Source organism: Cupressus sempervirens, chromosome 11 (assembly GCF_028749045.1).
Source record: "Cupressus sempervirens isolate cs-2001-9-10 chromosome 11, ASM2874904v1, whole genome shotgun sequence".
Classification (NCBI taxonomy): Eukaryota; Viridiplantae; Streptophyta; class Pinopsida; order Cupressales; family Cupressaceae; genus Cupressus; species Cupressus sempervirens.
Genome location: NC_143128.1, coordinates 24,563,277 through 24,590,909, shown reverse-complemented (window position 1 = coordinate 24,590,909; position 27,633 = coordinate 24,563,277).

Genomic DNA, 27,633 nt, shown 5'->3' with positions numbered 1-27,633 from the left:
TCTTCCTAAGGGGAGGAACACCTTTCTACATTCATAGACCAACTTCTTCATTGGAGCGGCTTTCACTTGTTAGCATTCTTCTTTTGGGGTGGGAGCCTATTCTATCTCTCTTCCTTCTTTCATTCTCTTATGTATATACTAGATGTATGTCGTAATGGGGGGGGTCTTGATTACTCCATCCATTGATGCATGCATCCTTATTTATCTCTCTTTTGGGGGAGGGTTTTTCCCATGAGGTTTTCCCTCTTTCCCCACTTTATGGGAGATTTTCATTTTCATTATGTACATGGGTACCTAATATGGCCTAGTAGCTAGGACCCATTCTGCATCTTCATCCTAGTTCGTAAGATTAAGGGAGTTCCCCTAAGTTGCACTTAAAGGGGGGGGGGGGGGGGGGGAGGGTGTTGGTGTAAATAAGTATTTACTTATTACACTTACTCAATTTTACTTAGGTTTATGCATTAGTTTATTATTTTGCATTATTTTATTATTTTTATTTGTGAGACACTTAGGAGTTTGCGCACCTTTTTGAGTTTTCATGTAGACAACATAGGAGTACGCAACTCTATTTTAGCACATGGTGTCTACAACAGTGTTTTGTGTGTCACACCCTTGTAGGCTTATCCTCACATCATCGCACATACTTTCGTGCTTAATGAGGATAACCCATATCTGGTGGACATGTGCTTGGTTATATGACTTATCATGGTGCTGATTACGAGACATTCTAGATGTATCTCAGAGGCCTTTATATATAGGCACTCCTAGTGTACTCTTAATTATGACATATTGAATACATTGCCATTCTGATCATACTCTATTTCTCTTTGGTCTACTGTATGCTTGCATTTGAGTTCTTAGTTCTCGGGTGAATTTTTCTCTTATGAACTTTCTTACACTTACCTCTCTTGTACTATATTATTTTCCTTCCATTGAGGAATTCTTGATGAATCTCAATCAATAGAGATCTTTATTACATGGTTGTGGGAAGACCAAGACTCACATTGAGTGCATTTATCTTATTCTTTATAAGCTTCATGGAAACTTTTAGATTTTTTCTTCTACCTTCTATTACACTGAAGATGCTTTGGGTAATTGATTTACCATGCCATCCTTTGAGGTTTTTTGTGATCATTTGAATCAAGAGCAAGCTAAGCTCTCTTGGTTGGATTCTCTCATAGGATCATAGACATATACATTGGTAGGTCGGTCATCTTCAGAGACAAAGGAGAAGAGACAAAAATCTCATTCTATAGAGTCTCAGATTGATTCTAGCACTCACAGTTCATCAAGACCACCTCCTCCTAAAGTGTGCTTATTATAATAAGCCTAATCATGATGAGTCACATGACTATGAGAAGAAGTTATATGGATATGCTAAATAGGTTTTAGATTTCATAGCTCTCCTTCATAAGAGAAACATTGATATCCCTTCTACTTCTCACAAATCTTCTTCTTCATCATCATTTTAGTCAGATGGTAAAGATATAGGAAAGGGTCATGCACTATGTACAACAACTAGTCCTAATTCTTCTAGATGGTTAGTAGATCTAGGTGCTCCACACCATATGGCATCTTCTCATGATTTCTCTTCTTTTGAGGCTTCTCCTACTCCACACATTTTGATGAGGACTAATATTGTTATGGCTATATGTGGGAAAGGCTCTATTGACATTGATGATGGCACATTTCATGATGTGCTTTGTGTTCTATCTTTTTCGTCTAGCCTTCTCTCTATTTCTCAGATTACACATGGTGGAACATGGAAGATAGTTGAGTTTGCACAAGATTTAGTGCACATCAGAGATAGTGAGACAGGAAATATTATTGCTACAAGGATTTTTGATCATGCTTCCTACATATATTCCTTATCACATTTTGGTCCACCATCTCCACTATCAGAGATTCACTCTCCTTTTTCACAAGATTCTGCTAAGGTGAAGTTAGGTCACTTGAACTTATGTGTTGTTCTTGAGACTAATGTTATGACTTCTACACCACTACCTCCTATTCAAATTTTATTTCTTGTATAGGATTACTCTTTAGCATTTCTCACTATTGCAACTCTACTCATTGATCCACCTACTATAGTTGTTGAGGATACATTAGAGGATAGACATCTCCTCTCAGATGATAGATTCAACACACATATTATCCCTCCTCCATTGGAGATTCCATTTTAGGATTCTAATGCTTTCTCCTTTGAGCATAAGCTAAGACTTCTAGTTGCACCTTACATACATGGGTTTTATCATGCTTTTCCATTGCCTTTATTTCCTTTAAATTGGAGCCATATTGGTATGTTCATTAGCATAGGAGTTCTACCATTCTAGGGGGGATATGGAGTCTCAAGCTTCTATCATGGAGGCTTTCATTGTACTTATGGTCCTGATATATTCTCTTGAGATGTTTCATTTCTGCATCCTTTTCTATCTCTTTTTGGAGTAGGATTTTTCTCATTGGGTTTTGTCCATTTTTTTACTTCATGGAGATTTTATTTTGATTGGGTACTTGATCAGGCCTAATTGTTGAGACCCAAGTTTGCTTTCCGCATTGTAGTTTCCTTGCATTGTTTGTAGCTATATTGTTACTCATGTTAAGGTCAGTTTTTGAGAAAAAGGTTAGTTTCATTTCATTTATTAAATTACCTTTTCACCCTTCTTAATCTTTCATTTTATGAACTTATGTATTCACATTTAATAACTACAATTAGTAATTATTAAATGGCACTTAACTTTTAGGTTACCCTTTTTGGGTTTCGATATCCTTCTATAAGGATAGATATTTTGCAATTATCTCTCATCTTTTTCATTTCTATGAATACAATTTGCATACTTTTTAGAGAAAACCCTTACCTCTTCTTGTTTTTTTCTTCTCGGTGATAGGTTTTTACATGTAGGTATTCTTTGGGCTTTGTGGATTTGTATTGATCAAATCCTTCAGATGCAAGTTTTCCCTTTTTCTTAGGTGGTTCTTCTTCTTCTTCTTCTTCATTTTCTTTTTCTTATTCTTCATCATGTTCCTCTATTTCTTCTTCAATGTCATCACCCTTACCTTTAGTGAGAAGAAGAGGGGAACCATATTTCACATTCTCCTTCTTAATTTTATCTACCTTCTTCATTACTATCTTTAGAATTTGAGGAATCTTGATCTCAAGAGAGATCCTAGTTTTATCTTTTTCATAGGTTCCAAAATAAGGTGCTTTGGGGTCCACAGGCTCATTGATAAGAGCCTCAATCATGTCCTTAGTATCATCAATATTTACCTCATAGCCAATATGTCTTACCCATGCAATTCTAGGTCTAATTTCCTATATATATACCTTATCACAGTCTACAAGGAATGTCTTGTTCATAGCCATCCACTAGTTACTTAGGAATTCTAATTTTTCTTTGCATCCTTTCCTTGAATGTTTCAAAATATGCATCCATGATGCCCTCATAGTTGTCTCCCATTTTAGTTATGAATTCATTAATTTGATACATAATTGGTTTTCCCTTCTTCTATACTACATTGCCCTTGGAAAGAAAAAAATTTCTAAACATAAAAGAATAAGCATACTAAAAGTGAACCAAAATTTCATGGATTTGTCTTTGATGCTTGAATGATTTCCATGTTTTTTCTAAACTAGTTTAGCTACAACTCAACAATGTCAAAAGAAAGTTTTTCCTTGACTAACTTGAAAGCCAAGTCCATAGCTTCACATGCTATACTATTTGGTTTCCTAGAACTATATATCCTATTTACAATCACATGAATACCAAACTTAATTTCCATGTCATTGAATCCATTTAGCTTTATTCCTCTACCATCCTAGTTGGTGAGAGTCTTCTTTTCCATCTCAACTTGACCCATGGTTTTGGTCATTTGGATTTATTAAGCATGGGAGATTTAGTAACCTTATGAATCATTTTGTTCATGATCTAATGGGTTGATTGAGCCAAAATTGCATATCATGAGCACAACTTAGGATGAACCTAATATACTTGATTTGAAAATTCTTTTGCATATTAAAAGTATGGGTTAAACCCTTCACTTCCAAGTGTTTATGCTCAAGTTTGAGGTTTCTATCCACACACAATGCCTCATATGCTTGATTCAACTTTAGAGTTCCTAATTCTTGAATTGAACAGTGATAAAAAGATTTAACATCATGAATTAATAGTACTTTTGGTGGAATTTGTGAGTGTGCACCAATTCGGTCCAATTCCTTTGCAATCATAGGACAAAGCTTGAATTTTTGGTTTGTAGGCACAATATTCCTTACTAATACATCAGAGCCATTCTTAACCTTGCTACTACATGAGGATGCCATAATGCTTGGTGATGGAAGGATAATCCTTGATAAATTTTCTCTAAATTTCTTAGGGGCTCAACATTTCTCCGCTCTACTCATTCTTGAATTCATAGTGAAGAATGAAATAATTTAATTATTCCTTTTATTCAAAATTTCTATTTAAGTTACCATAAATGCATCATATGATGGACAACTTGGTGACAACTTGTTTAACTCAAAAAATTTGATATGTGTAGCTAATACATTTAGTCTTCAACTCAGGTCTTAAACTCTATAAATTCCATCTACATTCATTCTTGGTTAGGTCTCCAAACTCGGTAAAGATCAGTTAGAACTAACTTGTTCTTGATGTCACTTGGTTAGGTCATGCAACCTAACTAAAATGCTGATCTATATCTTCTTGCTTGCTAACTAGAATTGAATCATAGATCCAATGATCTCCATGGATAATTAACTAGAAATGGTTGAATCACCCAATTCATTGACTTGGGTGTCAATGCTTTCATGACTTTGACTTGCATTATTTGGAGATTTCTTTACCCATTGCTGCCTCATTTGATTTATGATATTGTTAGCCTTTTCTTTCTTTTCATCTTCAACTATAGCTTGGTTCATATGTTTTTTGGCTAGATGACCAAGTTCTTTCCATACAAAACATCTCTTTGTAGGATTTCTATTCCTCATGTGAGTTCTTATGCATTTTTTTGCAATGTTTCCATGCTCACCACACGAATAACACCTATACCATGTATTATAATTCCAACCAAAGATAGCTTTCAAAATTTTTTCTGCTAGGTTCCATTTCTTAGTTTTTTATTATGAAGATTTGTGCCCTTATTTATTGGATTTGAAACATTTTCCTTCAAACTTGGTTTTCTCTATGCATTCACTTGCTCTATGACCTTGTTTGTTACAACTATAAAATTATGCACTGAATTTTGATTTACCATTTCACCAACACTTGTTTGATGTATGCCCCATCTTTCCATAATGATTACATGTAGGCTTTTTGTTGTTCTAAGCTCCTTGTTGTGATGATTCACCTTCATCTATATAGCCTAATCCAACTTTTCCTTTGTTTCTAAATTGATTTTGATTGTCTTATTGATTCATGCTTTCTTGATATTTCATCATCCTTTAATTGGTTTTCCTTTATATGCTAAGATCATTCGACAATCTTGCATTATTTGTCCTCGAGTTGATTAGTTCTTGATTTGCACAATTGAGTTGATTTATCAAATTTTCTTGTTGAAGAGATAGGTGTTGAATTTCATTATCTTTTTCTTCTATATTTTTAGTTAGCAATATTTTCTCTTCTTTTGCTATGTCCTATGTCTTCACATATTCTAACTAACTAAATTTCTTGTTCTCTTTTCAATTTTTGACTTCTTCATGTAGAGTGACATTATTTTGAAGTAGATCTTTAATTTATGCATCAACTTCATATGAATTTTTGTCTTGATAGATGTCTTCAATTCTTTCTTCCATGTAGAGATTATCATTCTTTTGTGCTACGAGTTCTTTCCCTCTTTGCAAGGATTTAGAGAGTTTCACCTTTAGTTTCTTGAATTGATCCATGATTGTTTGTTGATCTAACTTTTTATTTTCAATAGCTTTCTCTAGTTTGTACACTTCCACTTCCTTTGATCTTTTCTCAAGCTGCTAAACTTTTGGTATGAGAACTAAATGTTATATTACCAATTTTTGGAAATGAAAAGAAGGCTATGTGACTTGGTGGGGGGGGGAATCAAGAACCAATATAGCCTTAATGTCAATTCACCAATTCATCCTTCATAAACTAATCTGATCTAATTATATGTAAGAAAGGCTAAAACTAATAAAATATTCATAACACTTGACACAATATTTGGTAACCTAGAAACCTTCCAAATAGAGAGTAAAACTAGGGTGGGGATGATACCCACAAGTTTTAAAACTGTAGTATAAAGTTGGGCTATTAAGGCTTACAAATGATCACTTCTGATGCTCTATCCTGTTAGGAGCAATAAGGATTTTTAAGTCCACCTTATAAAATGATTTATACAATACAATGAAGTATGTACTTGGTTAGGAGATTTTACATAAGATTTTTAAGTCCACCTTGTTATAGGATTTGATTGATGCACCTATTAGGATGAACTAGTAGCTTATCTTTGCTTGGAAACTCAGTTTGGTGAATGAGATTCCTTTGATATAAATTGATCACCTCAATGTGATGGATGAGACTTTTCTTTTCCTTATATTGCTTGTAGCGTTCAAACTTTCATGTTCTTCATATTCCATACATTTCATTCATCATTAGATATGACAAGATATCTCATGTTTATACCAATCCAAATAATTACCTTTTGAAGTAAGCTATAATATCATATTCAAATATATTCACCTAGTTGGCTTAGTTATGACACTTAGGTTCAGAAGTGCACTCAAGTAATATACTAATACTTGAAAACATAGTGAACTCAACAATATCTTGCACTTAGTTGACATTGGTTCTTGGTCCACATTGATCACTTAGGAGTAGGCGTGAACTCAGTTAACACTGATGACTTAGAAAACATTGAAAATATTGGTTGACACTGCAACAACTCAGTTACTATTGTAGCTTGATCAGCACTATTATCTTTTCTTCCTAGTTAACATAGCTAATTGATCTTCTCAGTTAACACTCCATGCTTAATTGACACTATTTACAAGGTTTATTCAATGGTTCTTAGTGACAATATAACAAACCAAATGACTAAGTGTTTTGGCACTAATTGAAAACTAGTTTGGCCATAAGGTCAATAGGGGCTTTGTCCTAGGACCTTGTAAGGGGCACTGCCCCCAAACCCCTGTAGAAAAATCTAGGGAGAAATCACACTGAATGAAGTAGGGAAAATTAATCTCTGGGTCTAATTAGGCTCTGCATAACCACACATAGTAACTCAAATAGGCTGAAGGGGTTTCTTCATGATTGCAAATTAAAGGCAAGATAATGTAACTATACATTTCACTAAGAGGTGAGTTGATTTGACATCCTTAGATAATAGAGTAAGAATTATCACATCAAGTTCAAATGGGAAGGTACATAGGATAATTCAAATTTGAATTCCTCCCAGTGAGAGGTCTATTAATGGAGAGAGCACCTAACACACATCACCTATGAATATAGTACAAGTCAAAAGAAGAAAAATGTGCAAGATGGAGAAAAGTTCTAAATTTAAATTTTGAATACATGGATTAGGGTTTATGGATGAGAAAAAAAATCATGTATATAGTCATTCAATTTTTGTATGAATAAATATTGTTTTTATAGTGTGAAGCTAGAATTCCATCGAGATACACTGACTGTCATCACCATAAGAAGGAGATAAGGAAAGATGAGGAAAGAGTGTGGAAGTGAAGTGTGTGCAAAAATATCAACAAACCAAACACATAGAGTGAATGAGTACAAAAGGGAAAAAGAGCTAACAAAAGAAGAGACCAAGTTTGAGTTATAGAGGTGAAGAAGTGTAGGGAAATTTGTAGGCATGTTCATGAGAATACAAGTGATCTATATCAAGCTAAGTCAAGTAGCTAGTTTTCATAGGTCAAGAATTTTGGTGTTTTCTCTCTACTACAACATTAAATCCCATTGAGGGTGAACTTTAACAAATATTTTGTACTAAATCCTCTAACTAGGTGATGTATTCATTTTGTGTCTTAAGTACTTTAAATAGGAAATATCTAATAAGGTAAAGACTTTAACTAATTTTCACAAAACCCATAACTAGGTGGCACATAGTTTATCTTTTTAATCACTTAACAAGGATATGCTATTGATAAGGCACACACTAGAAGAGTGCAAGCTTCATGAGAATTTCCTTACAATTGTGGTTTTCACCCTTTTGGGTTTCCACAAGATAAATATTCTATTATATATTGTTTCCTTAATGTTTGAATGGTCTATTATTTATCTACTAATCAACAACCTTGAAGCATATCAGTAGAAAGGAGAAAGGTGAAATTTTGTAAGCATGACACTAATTCATCCTCCTTCTATCTTGATATAATCACTAGTGTGTGGAAAAATAATTGGTATTAGAGTACAAGTCCTTTGAAGATAGGAGTTAACAACTCATGTAAACACCTAGAATGATTAAGAGGGAAGATTTTGTTTTCTAAGGAAAACTATGCCCCATGGTGTAGAAAGATGAAGTTGCATCTTGTTTTTATATGGAGACTAATCAAACTCAGAGGTTAAATTTTTCTCTAGTTCATTTGGCTTGGTTTTCCCCTAAATTTTACTATGGGGGTTGGGTGGTAACACCTCCATACTCTAGGGGTCAAAGAGAAATGCCCCTTGCGGTGTCCTAGGGTCAATGGTCCCAACTGTGTTCCTCATGATATATGGTGAGGTTGAGAGGTAGCATTCCTAAAGCCAAAAATGATTTTTCTATTGTAAAAGACATCAATAGTTATATTTTTATATTGGTTAGCTCATTCTAGCACTAATTTTGTAAGTAGTAAAAAGATTGTATAAAATGGATAAGGGTTAGGGATTTCATAATGTATGGTAATATTGTAGCTTCTTGTGATGCTAATGACCTCTAAGGGATTGCATATTATAATGAGGTTGTAATCACTAGATAATAAGAATATTAGTATTTTTTTTGGTGGATATAGCCTAGGGATTTGGTGAACCACGTTAAATATTCGTATCTTTTTCCTCTTCTTTGAGAATTAATACTATCCACCAAGATAACTGGGGGGAGCAGGCAGTGATGAATCAATTATCCAATAATTAAAATAGTTAGTGTTTTGTAACATCACAGTTTCAAATTACTCTAATGAGAACACGATATATCTAGGGGTAGCTACTTCCCATTTTCAACATACCCTTTTAGACACTGGGGCCAACTATTAGGTTAGACCCTTCTTCTACTTTAGGCTCTACAAAACCTAGGTAGATGGACCTCATATTCACTTATATGGTACCAATGCTAAAATATACACTTGAATCTAACAAAGTAGATAAAAACCCTTAATCTTCTAATACTTATGCAAAGATCTTTGACTTAGAATAGCTAATAACATGGCCTAAGAAATTTATAAGCTAAGTGAGGGCATCCTTTTAGCTCTTTCAACATTAAAGGGAAATATATTTGATTAAATAAAAACATGACATGAAGAACATAACACTCTAATCATGTAGCTAATCAGTGCCTTATCTATTGGGCAGTAACACAAACTCCTAACACACATCCCTAAAAGTCATTGACATATCCCATACATCAGTACTTCCTATTCTATCTATTCACCTTGTGAATCAGACATCTGCATCTTTCTGAATCTCATACTTGACCTATCTCTTCATGAGATCTACAATTATATGATGATAAATCAAGCATTTAAAAAAATCCTTGAGTCATAAGAAAAATAAATCAACATATACAACCAACCGATTACAACTAAGTTTCATACTCTTTGTTTACAAAACACAAAAGATATCAAACAATATGAATGAGAGAAAATATACTAGAATGAAGACTAACTTATTGATAAATTTATATACATTTCTTTGAAACAAATACAATAAGATGCATGAAATTGAAAGGTAAAATTTCGTAATAGATTAGAACTATCTATATTCTTATTTCTTGTTGTTCATTACAAGGGGAATTACTGAAGAATGTAGTGGAATTAGAGCTCTAGATCCAACAATGTGGTCTCCTAAACAAAATGGAAGCAACCATGGTATCCAAGAAATAAATTTTTTAATCCAAAACTAGAACCAACCATGGTATCATAGCAGTGAGAATTTTTCTTCAAAACTGGAACTGACCATGGTATCAAAGCAATGAGAAATTTTCTCCAAAACTAGAACCAACCATTACAATGAATCAACAAGAGAGAGATATAGGAGATGATGGAAATCCTAGATCTGATCTGGAAGTGACATGTGTCCACTTAAAACCTCTTTCCCTACAGTTGTAAAACATCTCTCATCTTTTTACCCATGTAATCTAATATGATTTTCCTCATTATTCTGTAACAAACCCGAAATATCTCTTCCTCAATGATGAAAATCTTTGTGTTACCAACATCTCTAAAATGCATCATGAAATGCTAATAAAACCTCCACTTAAATGACTTGGATGTAACAAAATTTTTCCATAACTATATTTTTACTACCACCTATGTTCATTCAGTTCACCATTTCACTCGAAATCAAATATGACCTGCCCCAACTGAATGAAACTAAAAATTGGGTACCTAAGACAAATCCTTACATAACTTTAATCAATGGTCTCCTGTGTGAAAAAAAACTCTAAAAAATAAAATTTCATTCTCTCCTAATTCTGGCAATATATAATATCACTATATTTTCTTATCAAAAATGCCAAGAATCCCATTTTGAAAATCAAGCTCCTGTTATGGCTTTGAAACTGCATTTGAGTAGATATTAAACATTTTCCAAATTTTGAACTATAGTTTATAATCCTCTTAATTTTAAATGCCTTGCACATGATTTCAAAAGAAAAATAATAAAATATTCATTTTTCAACCTCTAAAATTTTCCCTCCAAAATTTCCATATGAGTCAAACAAGTTTGACCAGGTTGTGACATGTGTCACACTCTGATTGGCCTATTTCCTGCTTAGTCACTTGACACCTACGAATTGGGCACCATGTGTCACTACCTCATTGGTCCTCTATTCTACCATGTGGTGGCCATGCCATCCTACCACATCACTGGTTGCCATGTTTCTATCCTAGTCAACAATGTGCCATGTCATCATGACATAGCGGCATCATGACATGTGGCACCCTGGTCCATGTTAGCATCCTATTGGTAGTGCCATGTCATCACCTCATCATGTTGCCTTGTCAGTCTACCATGTTATCGATCATTCTATCACATGACATGTTAGTAGGATAACACGTCATCACAACATAGTGACGTTGCGACATGTAGCACTATTTTCCACCTTAGCACCTTGGGAAGCATGCCACATCTGGAAGCCTTTGCCACATGTTGCATTTTGATTCGTCTGATAGGTTGCCACTTGTCAATTTGTGATTTTTTGAGAAGACACATGTCATCATGCCATTTCATCTATGAAATTAGCATGTCAGTTCAAAATTAACTCCACATCAAACTAGCCAAGTGAGCCCCTCCTACCAGCTTTGTTTACTCCAAGTCTTAAAGTGCAAGCTTTTACGACATATAACCTTTAAGCAACAAAATATTAAAAGTGACCAAGTGTCCATTACAAAAATAATGTGGGATAAATCCCCTTCAACTTCTCTGACATTAACTCAAATGCATCTAATCCCTCAACTGGAAGTCAATTCATACTACTTTAGAACCCTAGTAGTCAGGCATTCATGGTTTATACACACCTATTTTAAAAAGGTAATTGGTGCATATAGAAACATCACAATCTCCCGTGGTTCAACACTTTGAAATTACACTTTCCCTCATACCTATTCTTTCATAGAGTGCCACAAGGGGAGCATTTTCACTCTTATGGAATCTCTGCTAACAATGGGGTTATTGTGATGTCCCCATTCTGGCATCTAATAAATAAGTATTATATAATATTAATAATCACTAATTCATATAAAATATTTCTATATTATAATTATATATATATATATATATATATATATATATAAAATTATAATTATAAATATTAATTATACATAGATAGATATATACATATATACATATATTTATATGTCATAAATAATTAATACATATATATTTGTATAACAATAATATATGACATTATATCCTTGTTATATATTAAAATAATATTTAATTAAAACAATCATATATTATTATAATCTTATATATAATTAATATTAACATATAATCATATATATTACTATATAGTTATTAATATAATACACCTTATGATATGTAAGTAACCTTATTAGTATATAATATAATTATAACTATTATTATGAAAAGAGGCAACCTTTTGAATACATGCACACACACACATGTATTGAATATCACACAATGGAAAGGATATTAGATAGAAAAATAGAAAACACTATCAAATTATACAAATAAAATGTTAAATCTGAAGATGCTTCAAAAATGGGACATTACAAGCAGTATCAGAGCATTCGATCTTGCCATCCTGTGAATTTATCTAAAAATTTTCAAGTTGAGACAAGGATTATCATTAACACAAATCAAATTGAAGAGGACTATCTTTTGTATGAGGAGGTCATTGAAGGGAGGTTGCACGATCCTGAAGAATATTGCAGATGAACACTTTTATCTTTCTTTGGTATACAGAAATCTAAGTAGCATCAATATCACCTCTATGAATAGCATTCAGGGTCCATACAAAGTCAAGAAGCTACCACAATATAAGAAATATATGTGGTATAGAAACATCAATCCAGAGATCTTCTATGATAACCATTGAAAGACGTTCCAATGATAGATCTCCTACAGTCTATTAATACAACAAAGTACCCAAAGAACAATGATGTTCAATTCAAAGATACAACTTTTAATAAATTGACTTGAGCACACAAATATTGATTATCCAATTCTTCGATATTGAGAATAGAAGTGTAATGCTGGCGAGACAACTATTGCAAAATGAGACTGAACTTTTGCTTAGATTTTTGGGCTTTTGGAGAAGATATAAAATAAAAGAAGCATCAGAACTTTCAGAGAGACCAAGAGCTTGCTATGGTAGATCACATGGAGTCAATAAGAATAGAAAAGAGATCAATAATAAATGAGTGAAAGTAATATGCAGGCATGCACAAAATAAAACCTGAGGAAAAAGAAAATGATTCGAGCAAATATGGTGGACCAAGTGCTAAGAAAGAATGTGTGACTTCTTGGGTAGCTTATACAAATGCGAGAATCCTTGCTCAATCTGATGGCAGTGAACAATTAGTAAAAGAAGAAACAATGACTGAAGAGAAACATAGTTGGTACCTCTCAAATACCGAAGTGCATACGTACCAAGAAAGACCTGCAATATGGATCAAACCTGAGATATATCTTCATAAAATTATGGTGGAGCCAGCAATTGAAAAAGGATCTAACACATGTTGTTGATATTAAGAGTAAAGATTTGATGTCACTCACAAGTCAACCACCATTATAAGAAATGGGATGAAGTCTTTCATATACTTCGCTTGTGATGAAGGCAACAAAATATTTTAGATTTATCAAATATTTAGAAGGTATTCTAAAATTATTCAAGCGACTCATAGACTTGGCATGCGAAATTTCTCATCAAGAACCCGAAAATATATATTATCACATGGAATGCCATTATCGTAATATTTATACATGCAAATTAGAAGATATTGTGAAAATAAATTTTATGGGATTAAAGTTGAGTTTGGGAGCTCCATTTCTTACCAATAAAAGATTAAAATGGAGTAGGAGACCAGAGATCGCATAGAAGAATATAGACCTGAAATCATCCTGATGAAATCATTTGTTATCCATTTTCAAAGAAATTATTGAAATATTATGTGTAAAGAGAACATGGGAAATGAGAGCGAATTCCACATCGGCATATTCCAATGAATGGAGAAGACAATAAAATCAAGCAATGTAACACCGTTTGGATAATTAACATATTTTGGGCATTCAATACATTTTGTAGCGTATAAGTTCAGAGAGAAGACTTGAGTATATTGTGGTTAAGTACTTGCAGTACATAGTAAATCTGCAACCTAAATAGCTTATAAATGATTACAACCCCTTGAACCGAAAGAAAAAAAAAATATAGAACAAATTCATATTTAAAATAAATCATGATGTAAAAGGCATCATATAATGGTATTGGTATACAAATGCATATAACGTGGAAAGCTAAAAACACATAAATAATAAGCACTTTTTAAGACAGCTCAATACCATGTGGGAAGAATAAGAAAAAATAAAGGAAAAAAAGCATTGAAGGGAATAATTAGTATATAAAATTAAAAAAAATATAAACAAGGAAGTAGGAAGACAAAAGGTGATATGAAGTGCACAAAGAGAGAGAGATTTCAAGTTTCCAAATTATCTACCATATTTTAATTTGAGAGCAAGAAGTGAATTGAGAGAAGATTTTGTTTGTGGACATCATATAATCATTGTGAGGTAATCAAAGTCATATCAACATTGGTAAAAGGCATATGATTAAAATATAAAAATCCTAATGTGGAATGAGAGAGAAATACCATCATGCACTCCTACATCACCACCCATCACATAAGGTATGGAGGTAAGTTTTATATTTTCTACATATATTGTTATTATGGAATAATTGTTAGTACCTTTCTTATTAATATATTTTATTATTGTGATGAATATTGAATAGTTTAACACCTCCTATCAATATTCTGATTGAATAAGTTATAATAAAATGAGATTGATGTTCAAGTTGATAGGAAATAATCAATTATTATCAAACATGATATTTATGATTAAATAATGATTGAATAGAGTTAAGTTTTCAAAATTCTAATTAATTAAATTTTAACAGAGATTAGTTTTCAATCATTATCACAACTAATTTTGTTAAACTGATTAAATTATTTAAGGTCATTATCTTCCAAGATGAGATAAAGCCTGTGGAATGGGCTGGGTGACACCACTCGAGGTACTAGATAAAGCCTACGGGTACTAGGTAAGGCCTATGGTGGAGCGAATATCCCAGGGTACATCATACAAAGGCACCATCTTGGGAATGATGATTAGAGAGAGATAACAATAATGAGGGAGAATGGTGAGGCGCACTAATTTGGGTAATAGGGCACCCCATTATGGTTTCTCCTCCTATAATTGAATGATAAGATTAAGTATTTGATATTTCAAAGATTACGCTTTAAAATACTTCTTTTTGAAAAAAAAGAGTTGATAGAATCACCTTAAGATCATGGTTCTCCAAGTTGAGATAAGGCCTATGGTGGAATGGGCTAGGTAACACCACTCGGGGTACCAGATAAAGCCTACGGGTACCAAGTAAGGCCCATGGTGGAGTGGATATCCCAAGGTACATCATACAAAGGCACCTTTTTGGAAATAATGATCAGAGAGAGGTAATGATAATGAGGGTGAATGATGAGGCCCACTGGTTGGGTAATAGGGCACCCTATTATGGTTTCTCCTCCCATATTTAGAAAATGATGAGTTAATCAATGGATTGAGACTATAAACACCTTGTCACGAGATTGATTTATATATAATCTGTACTAATGATTTTTGGGTTGCAAGTTCACAATTAAGGAAATGCAGAACATATATATTGTGTGTTTGCATTGCGTCTACTTTGTGTCTTCATCTGTCTACATCATGTTTGCTTCGTGTCTTCATTTGTCTACACAGTGTTTCCTTTGTGTTTTTATTCATTAAGATGTATATTTCATAAATTTTTTAGGACTTGTATGCAAATATGTTTGTATCTATGAAAGAGTTTAAGTATGAATGATGTCCCCATTCTGGCATCTAATAAATAATTATTATATAGTATTAATAATCACTAATTCATATAAAATATTATTATATTATAATTATATTGAGATATAAATATAAATTGTTAGATATATATATATATATATATAATTATAATTATAAATATTAATTATACATGGATAGATATATACATATATATATATATATATAGATATATGAATATTATTTGTAAATAGATATTTATATGTCATAAATAATTAATACATATATATTTGTATAACAATAGTATATGACATTATATCCTTGTTATAAATTAAAATAATATTTAATTAAAAGATTAATATATAATCATATATTATTATAATCGTATATATAATTAATATTAATATATAATCATATATATTAATATATAGTTATTAATATAATACACCTTATGATATGTAAGTAACCTTATTAATATATAATATAATTATAACTATTATTATGAAAAGAGGTGACCCTTTGAAAACACACACACACACACACACACACACACACACACACACACACACACACACATATTGAATATCACACAATGGAAAGGATATTAGATAGAAAAATAGAAAATACTATCAAATTATAAAAATAAAATGTTAAATCTGAAGATGCCCCAAAAATGGGACATTATAGTTATTTATTATTTGGCTTGAATTCACCTAAGTATGGATGAAGATATGAGAATGTTCAATGCCATAATGCTCTACTTGACATGTTGACAAGACTTAGAAAACTTGAGAATCACTCCCAATTTTGCATGTGGAAAGTAGAAGCTTCATACCGATGTCTTGTTCTGGTGTTACCTTCACCATGGAGCTCTTCTTGTATGCTTCCTCAATGTCATCTTCCCCCAAAATTTTCAAACATAGTGCCAACTTTGTCGCTCTTTCCGTGGGCTCTTTGCATTTTCTACCATGGATTTTCATCCATTCTTAACCCCAAACAATTAGGGATAAAACCATAGGAATCCCATGCATCTGTCCCATGCTTTACAAAGGCTCAATCAAACTATTTCACCTATAGTTGTTGCCTTTCAACACAATGGATTCTCCTTTGTTTTGAATTTTAACATGTGTTCAACCCTCTTTTAATTGTGATTCTTCTCTAACTTGGGCAACTTCTATATAGTGCTTAGGGGTGGAAGCACAAACCTGTGTCACCCTTTGTAATACCATGAGGTATTTCAGCCATAACAATTTCAGCTGGAACAGTTCCGACTGAACATATGTGGCGATTTCCCATGCCCACCTAGCTCGTACCGTTTCAGCTGGAATAGTTTTGGTTGAAACCCCTCAGACATAATAAAACTGCCATAAACCTCTTGTGACTATCATTTTCACTATTACGATTGTTTCGGTCGTAACAGGTTAGTGGATTTTTTCCCCCTTTTAAAAAAAAATTTAACGTGTTTTTTGATTATAAATGTTAATTGTACTTAAAGTAGTTGTTTTTTACCTATTTTGTGAGTGAAATATTTAGAATTGTTTATTTTTTAATATATTTAAATTATTTTAATTAATTAAATTTTTTTAAATTATTTTAGATTGTTTTAGAATGGTATTTAAATTAATTTTTTAGCAAAAATGTAGTTAAACATGAGATAAAAAAGTAGAAAAACATTAGTTAAAAGTGTAGAAAAACATTAGTTAAAAGTGTAGAAAAACATTAGGTAAAAATATAGAAAAACATTAGGTAAAAATGTCAAAAAAATTAGTTTAAAAATATAGAAAAACATGAGGTAAAAATGTAGAAAAATATTAGTAAAAAATGTAGCAAAACTTTAGGGCACATTGTTCAGTTTCTAACATAACCTGATGGATCTAGGTGAAACAATAATCTCTTACGGTGGAATTAATTTTGACATTAAATACACCTTCTAACATAACCCTATATTAACTACAATCATAACCTATACCACATTCTAACCATAACATATGCACTTTACTAACCGAATGAACCACACTTCTAGATATTCACGATGTTCATTTTAATGACTAGTTATTGTTAGGTAATAATGAATCCTACATTACCAAACAACACATTAAGATCACTTATGATATGTTTCTAGGTACGTTATCCATGCATGTGTGTCTTAAGGGGACATAGGAGTCATAATAGGTTGAATAATATTTTTTATAGGTTCTAATAAGTCTTAATATGTATTATTAGGATATAATAGGTCTTATTAGGTAATGATGATTCTTACATTACCAAATGACACATAACGACCTCTTATGATACATTTCTAGGTATTTTTATCCATATATATGTTAAGGGGGCCTAGGGACTCCTACTAGGTCATTACGTCTGTTATAGGTTCTAATAGGTATTCATATGTTTACTAGCACATAATAGGTATTTTTAGGTAATAATGAGTCTTACATTACCAAACAACACATTAAGATCACTTATGATTTATTTTTAGGTACGTTATCCATGCATGTGTGTCTTAAGGGGACATAGGAGTCGTAATAGGTTGAATACTATTTTTTATAGGTTCTAATAAGTCTTAATATGTATTATTAGGATATAATAGGTCTTATTAGGTAATGATGATTCTTACATTACCAAATGACACATAACGACCTCTTATGATACATTTCTAGGTATTTTTATCCATATATATGTTAAGGGGACCTAGGGACATTTACTAGGTCATTACGTCTATTATAGGTTCTAATAGGTATTCATATGTTTACTAGCACATAACAGGTAATAACGAGTCTTAAATTACCAAACAACACATTAAGATCACTTATTATCTATTTTTAGGTATGTTATCCATGCATGTGTCTCTTAAGGGGACATAGGAGTCGTAATAGGTTGAATACTATTTTTTATAGGTTCTAATAAGTCTTAATCTATATTATTAGGATAATAGGTCTTATTAGGTAATGATGTTTCTTACATTACCAAATGACACATACATTTCTAGGTACTTTTATCTATATATATGTTAAGGGCACCTAGGGACTCCTACTTGTTCATTACATTTGTTATAGGTTCTAATAGGTATTCATATGTTTATTAGCACATAATAGTTATTGTTAGGTAATAATGATTCTTACATTACCAAACAACACATTAAGATCAGTAATGATATGTTTTTAGGTACGTTATCCATGCATGTGTGTCTTAAGGGGACATAGGAGTCGTAATAGGTTGAATAATATTTTTTATAGGTTCTAATAAGTCTTAATATGTATTATTAGGATATAATAGGTCTTATTAGGTAATGATGATTCTTACATTACCAAATGACACATAACGACCTCCTATGATACATTTCTAGGTATTTTTATCCATATATATGTTAAGGGGACCTAGGGACTCCTACTAGGTCATTACATCTATTATAGGTCCTAATAGGTATTCATATGTTTACTAGCACATGTAATAGGTATTGTTAGGTAATAATGAGTCTTACATTACCAAACAACACATTAAGATCACTTATGATATGTTTTTCGGTACATTATTCATACATGTGTGTCTTAAGGGGACATAGGAGTCATAATAGGTCATACTATTTTTTATAGGTTCTAATAAGTATTTATATGTATTATTAGGATATAATAGGTCTTATTAGGTAATGATGATTCTTACATTACCAAATGACACATAACGACCTCTTATGATACATTTCTAGGTATTTTTATCCATATATATGTTAAGGGGAACTAGGGACTCCTAATAGGTCATTATGTCTATTATAGGTTCTAATAGGTATTGTTAGGTAATAATGAGTCTTACATTACCAAAAAACACATTAAGATCACTTATGATATGTTTTTTGGTACATTATCCATACATGTGTGTCTTAAGGGGACATTGGAGTCGTAACAGGTCATACTATTTTTTATAGGTTCTAATAAGTCTTAATATTTATTATTAGGGTATAATTGTTAGGATAAAACCATGGACAGAAATAAAAACTACATGAAAATATAACCAATAACAGAAAATAATAGATCACACATAATGAACACAAGGCACTAAGATTTAACGTGGTTCACCCAATCCCTAGGCTACGTCCACCAAACATCAAGTTCGATCTTATTACAATCCAGTGATTACAACCTAATTACAATCTATAATCCCTTACAACTCAATACTGTCGCAAGAAGCAATTTCGCATCACAACATAATAAAAAATACCTAACCCTAAACCCTTTTATACAAGTATTTTATGCCATTTTAAGGTTACAACATGTAGGCCATATGTTGGCCACAGCATCGGCCATGGCCCAAAATATGTCAGCCACGGCCTCGAACCCCACTAATTATGAAGTATGTACAATACTTTCCTGATCAGTCACCATAATCTAACAATAATAGGTCTTATTAGGTAATGATGATTCTTACATTACCAAATGACACATAACGACCTCTTATGATACATTTTTAGGTATTTTTATCCATATATATGTTAAGGGGGCCAATGTACTCCTACTAGGTCATTATGTTTGTTGTAGGTTCTAATAGGTATTCATATGTTTACTAGCACACAATAGAGTGACATTACTATCAACCTTAATAAAAATACATCCCATTTACTTTATTAACATTCTTAACTCTAATTCAAACTAACATTTGCTAACTAAACTCATTTACTTATCTAGTAACAAAATTTTCCATCCCTATGTCCTAACTCTCATCTACACTCCCCATAATCATCAAATCATTTACATCAAAATCTAAAATTTAGTCAAGAATTATATATTTTTATTGCATATACATGTGCACACTTAATTATCATTTAATCAAGAAATTTTTTTTTTTATCGCATATACACATGTACATGTACAAATATTTATTTTTCACATTTGCATGAGCACGTTACAATGTATATTAGATATGGTCTCTAAGATAATTTGTTTAAAAATACATACATGTTACATGATTGAATTTAGCACCATACATTTAATGTTGTGTATTTATATGTACATGTGTTTCAAATTAAATTTAACTTTTAATTATTTTAATTTAAATACACTTGTATGTTTATATTTCTATATATATGCATGTGTAGATCTCTAGATATTTATCACTCTTGTAGCTTCACATTCATATCCTTGTATTTATATTCATATATTCATTATGGCATCTAGTTCTGGGGATCATGCTCCTGCATCCTCAGGGGATGCCAGTGTCTGTGGTGGGGGTTAGAGTGCTAAGTCTGGCACAACACACAGATCGACCTCCTCCACTTAGGATCGATAGTAGTTATTTAGAGATACAATTGCAAGATTATCTCATGCTATGCAAGTTTTGGATACCTCACTTTCCTCTTCTACCACCCTCTCTAATAGGGAGAAGGTCATAGTGATGCGAGAGGAGTTATTTCGTATGATTCAAACCATTGAATCATACAACCCTTTTGATGATATGAGCATTAAGACATTTTATTCTTCTTTATCTCATAGCGTCATTGGCACTGTGAAGTACACATAGATTGACATTGAGGTTTCCACTGGCATGGTGAAATCCATGTTTCCATCTTATACAGATCATCATAGAGTCAGAGGCTACTCTATGAAGAAGTGTACTAATCCACTCATTGAACCATTGATGTATCCTCATTGGTTGGCTACTCATCATAGATGGCCACAGAAGGATGAGTTCCCACTATATTTTTGCAAACAATTGTTTGCAGAATTTCATTTACACTATAATGTTGACTATACAGATTATCCAGGGCATGTTGGGCAGGGTCATGGGAGACTTTCTAATAGATTTAGACCCGTAGACATTCCTACACTCATTAACAAATAGGAAATGGTGGCTACAAACATTTTGGCTATGTCGAGAGGTCCACAGATGGCTATTGCAGGCAAGAGTGTTCCTGATGACACAATTAGGACGGATTTTTCAAGCATCGCCACCATTGCCACATATTTACACAAGATTTCTTCTAATCCGTGTGGTAGATATATGCTATATTCTCGAGGTACCACTCCCATAGCTAAATCATCTAGCGCACTTGTTGATGATGATTATGGAGTTGCAGACATACCTTCTTCAGTAGACATTTCTACAGTCTTAGAGGTGGATGCATTGCATCATTCGGCATCATATTTAGCATTTGATCTTTTAGATGCATATTGAGCATTATCTACACTCTTAGGGATTCCACTTCATGACATGAGCTCTCATATTAGTCATATTTTGTCACGTATAGTAGTCCCAGAGGATTCACAGAGGTAGGAGGACATTCCTAAACCTTCTACTACTCCTACTGCTACATAGGCCTAGGCTACAACACTAACCCTAGCTACTCAAGACCCTATGGCACCCACCCCATACTCAAGATGTAAGTGCTAGATAGCCTTGTCTATTTACCTCCATGCTTTTAGATCAAGGCCGCACTATTGACTTGGATGTTGATACTATTTTTTCATTGCATGATTCAGATATTAGTCAAATCGGCAGAGCATTACATAATGCTATGGTAAATATCTCTATATGTTTAAATTTATTTTTACTATGGTAAATAATATGTCTATATGTTTAAATTTATGTGTATGTGTGTGTTTGTGTATGCATTATAGGGTTTTAGTGATAGTGTGTTACGTTTTGCCGATCTGTAGACACCGACAAATCCTATACATCGTGAGTCCTAGGTTCCATACCATGCTAAGTTCCATACCATGCTAAGTTCATACCATGCTAAGCTCCATACCATGCTAAGCTCCATACCATGCTAAGCTGTATAGGCCATGCCGAGCTCCCTAGACCATGCCAAGCTCCCAAAACCATGCTGAGCTCCTAGACCATGCCGAGCTACCAGACCATGCCGAGCTCCTAGAGCATGTCGAGCTCCATAGAACATGCCGAGCTGCCAGACCATGTTGAGCTACCAGAACATGCCGAGCTCCCAAAGCATGCCGAGCTCCATAGAACATGCTGAGCTCCCAAAGCATGCCGAGCACTAGTATTCACCAAGCTCCATAACCATTAACCAAAATCCCTCTCAAACATGCAGGATTGCAAGCAAACCCAAGATGCTCCTGCATCAGACACCCCAGGTTCAAAAAGATGTTCTAGTGACTAGAAGAACATCTTCTAGGATTCAACACATAAATCCAAAACTGGTTCTTCACCTACATATCCTCTGAGTCTTTAACTTGTACAATCTTTCCCTTTTTTTTCTTCTTCACATCCACCACAGGTGTTCCATAGGTCTGATTTCCACACTGATCTCCAACCTTCTCAGAATCTACTAACTCAACTTGACTGCCAACACTCAGGTTCCTCCTAATAAGCTCTTCATTCTGCAAAGGAATCAAGGAAAACTTCTTGCCACCTTTCTCAATAGTAAACAAATTTTTGACATAATCATGCATAGCCCTGCAATCATACTGCCAAGGTCTACCAAGCAACACATGACAACTATTCATATCCACAATATCACACAACAGTTGAATTCCACGATGTCCTCTTCTTTGTATTGCTTCAAATTGTAATTTGGTTGCTATAACATGGTTACTGTAATGTAAAACCTTTCCTCTAGGCTTGTATTCAATAAATTCAATACCACTATCAATTACCCTTGTTTGTTGATAATATGTTCCTTCAATAACAACTGATCCAATTGGATATGACTGTTGATTAGCATCTATAGTTCATTCTAGCTACTTGTGTTTTGCTTCTGTGCATCTTAAAAGATAATAGTCCGCATTTTCCGCATTATCTGGTAAGGCTTGAACTGCAAAAATATCTCCTGCATGTATATAAAAATATAGATAAATATAAATTAATTTTAAAATGACTATACATGTATATATATATCTATATATATATATATATATATATATATATATATATATATATATATGTATGTATGTATATATATGCACACAAACCTGCCATAACTAAATAAAAAATGCGCTCATAATCAGCTGAATATACAGGATCATGAATGTCAATGTCAATGTCAGCATCTTCAAAAGGATGCTTTCTAACTATCTCCTTCAAATCCCAATGTGAAACATATCCATTCACAATATTTTCACATGCACTCACTAGATTGTCCTTAATGCAATCATCACAAAAACATGTTTTCTCTCTTAGTTTAATTACTGGAGGTTTTTGGTTTCCTGTAGTCATCACTTGATGTAAACTTTTAATACCAGGAATCATTTGACAATTGTAAGGATTAGATCGACCTATATCTGTTACAAATACAAAAAATAATTGTCATATTTCAAAATAAATATTTAATTAAAACCTCAACTTGATTTGAAAAATACATTAAAAATAAATATAATTTAGTTCACCTTTCACCTCCCAAAAGTAACGCTTATTGTATTTAGTATCTCGAGTAGCAAAATGAACTTTGCACCATTCAACAATTTGATTTCCGCTCTCTATCATATTCCCTGTATGTACATACAATATGCATGCATATATAAAATTTAAAATATATGCTACTAGAGTATTAAACATACACATTTAAAAAATGCATATATTTACCTGCAAGTTCATGTTGTCGAAGCGCACGTTTTATACATGCTCTTGCTCCATCATGCTCCCCTTTTCCATGTCCACTTTCAAAGAAATTCCATAAAAACCTAACATTGGTTCTAGCATGTTGCATTGCTAACCAATTAAATGCTTTTGCAGATTTGAATTGTCTTGTGAACATGAAACATGACGAGTATCTACAATTATACATGTACATATATCAAATAAAAGTAGACATGTCCAAATAAATATAAGTTAAAATAAAGTTAAATAAATGTGTAACTACTTCGTGTATACTAACCTTCACATCCATTAGACCAAATTCAGTGCTCTGAAACATTTATTCCACGATTTCTGAGATCTTCAGAGAACATTGCAAAACAATGAGCCACATAACTCCTATCATGAACTCTATCATCACTAATATAGAAATGAACCTCTTTGATGATGATGCGTTCATTTTCATCCAATATTTCTATCTGATCCACCTCAAATTGTGCATGTCTATAGGTCACTTGCACAAATATTGCAACTTGTTCAGAATGATAATATTGGCCTTGAAGCTCTTTCTGAGGTATAAATATATAATTCTTAAAAAAATCTACAACTGAAAGTATACAACTAGGTGGAAAACAATTTTTGGAATCATGAAACTGTTTAGCTTGCCATTGTGCACCATGGCAATGTTGGATATGTGGATATATCAATGGACAAAACTTGGTCATGAACTCATCATAATGCAATTCACTCTCCTTCAATACATTTTTTCTGGATTCATCTCCTCTCGTATTTTGGTATGTCCCATATTCATATCTCATCCATGAAACTGGTGTGGATTCATTAATATTCTCAACTTGCATAATTTTAGAAAATTTGTGTAAATCTCCACAATCTTCACACTATTTTTTCATGCATTGCACTTTGAATTCATCTGAATCTTCTAATTTATCACATAATATGGACCTCACAAATTGTGTTGTATTGCTAGGGATGACCAAATTAGGATCAAGTACTGCCATAACTTTTTTAAATGATTGCAAGTGTAGACCAAATTCAACATGATTTCTACAACAATAAGTTTCATGCATCTTATTTATGCATATAAAGGAAGGATGTAAACTCTCAAACATTTTTTGACATATTTTGACATTTGAAAATTCTTGTTTGAATATTTGAAATAATTCACTTTGAGTTATATCTATGAAATGTTTTGGATGTTCAATTTTGGCCCATGTTTCTTGATTTTTAATTTGTATAGTATCACACCTGTTGGAAGAAACATGAGAATGTGTGGTCCAAAATTCAATAACTTGTCTTTTACATCTTCAAAAATCCTATCTTTTCAAGGAACTCTACAAATATTCACCTAGTTATTCTCAATGTTATCATCTAGCATATTTCTCCTCTTGATGTATCTCTGCATAGTTCTTCTAGATATATGTAGGACATCGAAAATTGCACATACCTACTTTCTATGTGTTAATTTTCTACTAGATATAGTAGTCATCAAATGCTCTTTGTGCATTACTCAAATCACCTCCTCGAGTTGTGTTGTCAATTTTGTTATAAGCATTTTGCAAGTTTTCAACTATTGTTTTATTAATATTATGTGCATGGCTTTTTTTGTTATCAACACTGAACAACTCCAAAACGGGTCTCATATCTTTTCTCCTAAATAACTTGACAAATAATTGTGCCTATCCAAACATACTTTTATCCTTGAAATATTCATCCTACATGTTCTAAAAATGCTTTCTGATAGTGTTATCATTTATCATATCTTTAGATAGAATTTGGTTAAAAAGTAGTTCTTCATCCAAATCCATCAATTTTTTTATGCTTTCTAATTTGTCTCTATCAATAGAACTGCCAATTTCTTCCTCTTCATTACTTTCATTTTCTTCATGAATCTCATCCTATTCAGGAATTTCTGTAGGTTAGTTTTTATTATGTTTTGTATGGTCTTTTATTTTGTCATCTCTTATTCTATCATATTTCCTTGATCTTTTCCTTTTACTGCCCATTGTATACTTCAATCTATAGAAACAAAAATAAATAAATTTAGATTTCACTAAATATCAGCTAATGGTTCAATATAGAATACATAAAAATAAAAATAAGTAGACGAGAAAAATATTTGATCCTTTGCAATATTGATTAAATCTACAGAATAGTTGCTGATAATTGCTTCAAAATTAATTCTTTTTCAAAAATCCTCTTCCAATTTTCGTTTTTCTGTATATTTAATATAAAAAAAGAAAGAAAAAACAACTTTATTTTATATCAAATAGTGATATTAACTGCTGGTAGTTTAATCAGCCGACATGTGTTTTAACTAGAACTATTTCAGTCAAAATTGTTCCGGCCGAAATTGTTCTGGCTGAAACAATCTATGTGGCATCCTATGTGGCAACCAAATAAGCAAAAATCAAAACTTTTGTAAACATCTCACTTTGAAGGCCAATTTGACCTACTAAATTGAAGTTATTTTTAAAATTAAAATTATACTTTTGTAGTTCTCAGAGTTACTATTATGATCATATAATTTTTTTAAAATTTTGATTATGAATAATATGTTATAATTTGAAAATATTACAAGTAGGTATCTTAAGATTCAAGAAGATGTCTATTCAAAAATAAGAAAAAAAAGTAAATCATGTTAAAAATTTATTATTTTTTAATGCTGCACTAGAGGAGAGAGTCTTCTTCAAGAATATGTAATTTTTTAAAAAAAAGTATCTAGATTTGATGGAAAAAGTTTGACAGGAGAAAAAAACTATCAATTTCTAATAACTTTGACTTTCACTAGTTATAACATCAAAAATATGAGCCAAATTTCAATTTTTCTTTTTCAGTGCATTAGGTATACATGTCAACTCTAACATTTTCCAAAATCAAACCTAAATATGAACATTTGCATATATTTGTTTGACGGGAAAAATCTCTATATTTTTAGTATTTTTAAAAAATTAAAAAATACACTTTAAAAATTCAAAAATAAATAAAATTTTCACTCTATTAAAAAAAAAAAATTATAGACATAAACTTCATCCAATTTTACACATTTCATTAGTTTACATCATCTTCAAATTCTAAACACAAATGCCACTTTATGTCGTTAAAGTTGAAGAGTTTAAATTTTGATATCACTTTTCCTTTATAAAAGGTGACACAGGTTTGTGCTTTTACCCTTAGCTTTGCAGTTAAACTCTATTTTCTTTTGAGTCTCTCTCCAACTTTAGGTTAAAGAAAAGTGAGAGTTCATATTCTATCGGGCTGTTGACTTATCTCTGTGCTCCCACATAAGCAAATGAATGACACCAATAGTGTAGTAGAGGGATTGCTATTCAGTATTAACTGGTACAATAGGAGATTATTAGCACAACTAATTTTCCTCTTTGATAGTGGCTTGTTCTCA